The following is a 5,645-nucleotide window of genomic DNA, read 5'->3' on the forward strand; positions in this document are numbered from 1 at the left end:
GGCAAATTTCTGAGTCCATGTATAATTTTGGTCATTCTCCTCTGTACTGATTCTAATGAATTGATGTCCATTCTGTAGGACGGAGACCAAAACTGTACCGCATAGTCAAGGATGGGTCTAACTATTGCTAGAGTTTAATAATTACCTCTGCACTTCTATACGTTACCGTCCTAGCAATGAAACCTAATGCTCTGTTAGCTTTATTTCTGCTCTTCCGTCTGCGGCTGGAGGACCGTTCTTTCTGGCAAATAAAAAGCAATCTTACTCAAGAAGAAAGAAGATGCCACCACTGCAGCCACCCAGAAGCCACCCTAGAATACTACCTCCAGCATTGCCCCGCAACTGCTTTTCTGAGGAGAGAGCCCCCGACAACATCTGAGGGTCTTGTGCGCCGCCTCAGTCAATTCGAATTGCGTCGGTTGGTGGAGTGTCAGCCCCCCTGTGAATATTTCACATTTATTGTTATCCATGAATATCCACTGTTAATGTTAGGAAGGGTGTATTCATCGGGATGTGCATGCATATATCACATAGGTATGCACATCTAGTGGATGTATGAGTGGGTGTGGCCAAAGCCACACACACTCAAAGGATTACAAAGGCGGAGCATGCCGACAGGATACATTTTTATCCATATCTAGGTCGGATGAAAAAAAAAAAAAAAAAAAAAAAAATCATACTAATAATAAATTAAAACTATAATAATGTAAAAATAACAAATAAAATACATAAATAAATGCATAGGTATAGTTGAATAACAAACAAAAAGGTAAATAGTAAATGATTATAAATTGACATATAACTAATAATAAATGACAATCAGACAGACAAATTATAACAAAACAAAAACAAATAATATAACATAAATTATAATCATTACAGCATCTTACTTAGGTATTTATCTTAATGATTCTTGAAGCTTCGAACTGAACTACATTGCACTACCTGTGCAGGAAGTTTATTCCATTCATTAACTACACGGTTGGCAAAGTTGTTTCTACCTACTTCCAAATTGAATCTATTTCCGGACAGTTTGAGACCATTGTTTCTTGTCTGATTCTCATTCAATGTGAAAATTTTGTCACTTTTGATGTTGTCAATTCCCTTTAAAATCTTAAAGACCTGTATCAAGTCACCTCTGAGTCTACGCTTTTTAGGGAAAACAGATTCATGTGCTTAAGTCGATTTTCGTATGATTTATTTTTGATATTTGGAATCAGTTTTGTGGCCCGCCGTTGTACTTTTTCCAGTCTGTCAATGTCTTTAATGAGATTCGGTGACCATACGGAAACAGCATATTCCAAATGTGGACGAACTAACGATTTATATAGCTTGTTAATGAGTGATGGACTTTTGAAATCAAAAGATCGCGCAATCAATCCCAGAATCTTATTTGCTTTCTCAGAGGCTGAAATACACTGCTTGGATGATTTGAGGTCGTTACTGATAATTACGCCGAGATCTTTTTCACTATCCACTTTTGTCAACGAATTTCCAACTAACTTGTAATCGTACTTACTGTTATTTTTACCTATGTGCATTACCTTGCATTTACTTGTGTTAAATTTCATTAGCCACTTTTCAGACCATTGCTGTAATTGATCTAAATCTTCTTGAATATCTAATTGGTTTGAGTGATCATTTGCCACTCCGCACAGTTTTGTATCATCAGCAAATTTGGAAACAGTAGATTTTAGTCCATGGTCTATATCATTTATATATACTATGAATAGAAGTGGCCCAAGAACGGAACCCTGAGGAACTCCACTTGCAACACTTTTCCATCCAGAAGTTTTTCCATTTAAAACAACTCTCTGTTTTCGACCATTCAACCAATTACTAGTCCAACCTAATAGGCTACCACTTATTCCATGCAAAGCTAATTTAGTAAGTAGTCTTTCGTGTGGGACGGTATCAAAAGCTTTTGCAAAGTCTAGATATATTAAATCTATATTGTTTCTTTTGTCATAATTCGAGATAACTGTGTTGTAGAATTCGAGTAAGTTAGTCACGCAAGAACGTTTCCGTCTGAAACCATGCTGGCTATCATTTATCAAACGGTTACTTTCTAAATGATATTCGATATCATCTCTGATGATAGTTTCCATTATTTTTCCTACGATCGAAGTCAAACTTATAGGCCTATAGTTATTTGGTTTCTTTTTGTCACCTTTTTTGAATATGGGAGTAACGTTAGCTAGCTTCCATTCTCTTGGGACATCTCCGGATATGATGGATTTCTTGAAAATAATTTCTAATGGAACAACAATCTAATTTTTCACCCTACAAACGGGCTCGCCATAAAAAGCCCGTGGTAATTCTATTCCCGAATTCTATAGAATAGTAGATCATGAATTCAACACGTGATACCATGGTGAATCACATACATGGTAGTTAAACTTTGTGGAAGGACTGTAAAAGATAGATGGGTTAGATATCATAAAGAGAAGAATATTCTAGCGGATATTCAGTTATGTGTTAGAGGTGAAAGATCATGCGTATCAGATCTGAACAGGACATTTGAGTAGGCTGAAGACATTTGACAAAGTACTTCACAATAAACTTTTCTTGGAAACATATTGAATTATTTATAATAATAGTAATAATAATAATGATAATAATAATAATAATAATAATAATAATAATAATAATAATGATAATAATAATAATAATAATAATAATAATAATAATAATAATAATAATAATAATAATAATAATAATAATAATAATAATAATAATAATAATAATAATAATAATAATAATAATAATAATAATAATAATGATAATAATGATGATGATAATAATAATAATAATAATAATAATAATAATAATAATAATAATAATAATAATAATAATAATAATAATAATAATAATAATAATAATAATAACAATAATAATAATAATAATAATAATAATAATAATAATAATAATAATAATAATAATAATAATAATAATAATAATAATAATAATAATAATAATAATAATAATAAAAATAATAATAATAATGATAATGATAATAATAATAATAATAATAATAATAATAATAATAATAATAATAATAATAATAATAATAATAATAATAATAATAATAATAATAATAATAGTAATAATAATAATTTTATTTGGCATTGAATCAATATACATGAAGTGCAGATAATGAAAAGAACACACAGTTCGAAATAACAATTACAAATGCCGAGGATAATACAAAAAAGCATGTAAGCTTATTTCCATTGTGGTCCTCAAATTTGTAGGTAAATTCCTTGAATAAAAAGAAATAAATGCCGGTATAAGAGAACAATAATAAAAGATATGTTGGAATGAAGGGAGGTGACTAGCAAAGCCCCACAAGAGTCGGTTTTGGCACCTGTAATGTTCATAATATGCATAAATTACATAACAGAAGGAAAGACATGTTATACTAACATATCTACAAGTGATGCAAAGATCATGAACAAAGTAAGGGATAAGTAGGAATACAGATTGATACAAGACATAGAAAATATATGCCTCAAGTCAAACGTGGAAAACTAAATCTAATCTAAAAAAAAATGCAAATTATTGAAATGGGGTAAGAATTCAAAAGACCATATGCAAGGGGGTCACGGCCAATAGAACTATGCTGAAATCAAAATACGGTGAATGAGATAATCTATAAGGCATAAAATTTGACAAACAAACTTAATTATTTGGGAGGTAAGAAGGGATGTTACAAAGGAAGAAAAAGACGGAAGATGTGTAGTAAAGTAAAGAAAGAACAGGAGAGGAAGTCGGAGCAGATGAGTTTCTAACTGAAGAGTGATGCATCAGAAATTGAGAAGTTGATATCGAAAAGAACTTTAGGAGACAATGGAAGAAAAAAATCAAAGTGGCGTACACCAATATAGACAGGAGAAAGATCCAGATATTGCTTCATTGATATTAAGTTTAATGGAAACAATGTTTGTGGCAAAGGAGTACAGGATAGAAAAAGAAAGGAGGCCTTTTATTTCCTCATCAATAATCAGCCTTTCCATCCTTAGGTACAATATTGCGTCGAAGAGGTGGAGTCATAGATGTGAAAGGGGTATTAGAAAGATTGAGTAAAATCAAAGTTATCGCCGTTCTTTTTTGGGTAAAGATTAATCTCCAGAAAATATTGGAAGGTGAATTGAAAGTACATTAAAATGATTTATTTTATGCGTTATTAATAAAAGAAATAGATATTATTACAAGTCATTTTGGGTATTTTTTCTTAATCATTGTTATCTTATTTTACATTGATTCATATGGGAATATTTGTTTCGCTTAACGAGTGTTTCGCATTACGAGCAAGATTCGGTAATGAATTATGCTCGTGTGTGTGTGTGTGTGTGTGTGTTCACCTCGGATCTGCTGCAGCCTCTTTTCGAGACAGCCAGACACCACCCTACGGCAGTGAGCTCAGAGCTCATTATTAGCAGATCTCTGGGTAGGTCTGAGACCACTCACACTCCACACACCGGGAATGCAAGGTCACAACTCCTTGACTAACGTCCCGTACCTACTCGCTGCTAGGTGAACAGGGGCTACACGTGAAAGGAGACAAACCCAACTTGTCTCCGCCCGACCGGGGAATCGAACCCCGGTTCTCCGGCTTGTGAGGTCAGTGCCTTACCAATCCGCCACCGGGTGTGTGTATTCACTTGGTCTTTGGATCACGTGTTGGACTCGTGATCGACAGCTATTTCCCTCCTGAAAGAGAGCTCAGAGCTCGTAGGTCCGATCTATGGGTAATGCTATGACCTTGCACACACACACACCCCCAACTCCCCGCCCACGAGAGTCGGAGTAACACCCCTCAGCGCTGCGATACTGATATTATTTCAGCCCCGGGCGAGGATCGAACCCGGACCTCCGTAGTGGCAGGCCAGAGCTCTAACCACAGCGCCATGAGAGGTGTGTGTGTGTGTGTGTGTGTGTGTGTGTGTGTGTGTGTGTGTGTGTGTGTGTGTGTGTGTGTGTGTGTGTGTGTGTGTGTGTGTGTGTGTGTGTGATTCTCCATGGTCCTGGATCACGTGTTGGACTCGTGATCGACAGCTATTTCCCTCCCGGAATAGAGTTCAGAGCTCATGTATGACCTATCTATGACCTTACACGCACACACACACGCACACACACACACCCAACTCCCCACCCACGAGAGTTGGAGTGAGAACTCGCAGCGCAGCAATATTGAAATTATTTCAGCCCTGGGCAGGATTCGAACCCGGACCGCCGTGATGGCATCCGGGAACTCTAACCACTGCACACGAGGTGTGTGTGTGTGTGTGTGTGTGTGTGTGTGTGTGTGTGTGTGTGTGTGTGTGTGTGTGTGTGTGTGTGTGTGTGTGTGTGTGTGTGTGTTTTCCTAGTTGTATTTTGCGAGAAGGGGAGCTATGCTCGCGGTGTCCCGCCTTTGTATCTCGCAGTGTCTAGTTTGCTTTTAAACTCATGAATGTTTTTTGTTCCAAGTGTCCACTACTCTATGTGGAAAACTGTTTTTCTTCAGTTCTCTTCTGTAGCTATGTTTTTTTTCCATGTCCTCTTGTGTTTCTCTTGTTCCAGTTTAGTAAGTCCTCTCTTTCGAGTATCTCTGTGCCTTTCATGATTCTGTAGATGGTCAGTAGGTCACCTCTCTCTCTTCT

The sequence above is a fragment of the Oratosquilla oratoria genome, chromosome 32 (genome assembly GCF_046742065.1).
Source record: "Oratosquilla oratoria isolate Oo_2021 chromosome 32, ASM4674206v1, whole genome shotgun sequence".
In the NCBI taxonomy this organism is placed as follows: Eukaryota; Metazoa; Arthropoda; class Malacostraca; order Stomatopoda; family Squillidae; genus Oratosquilla; species Oratosquilla oratoria.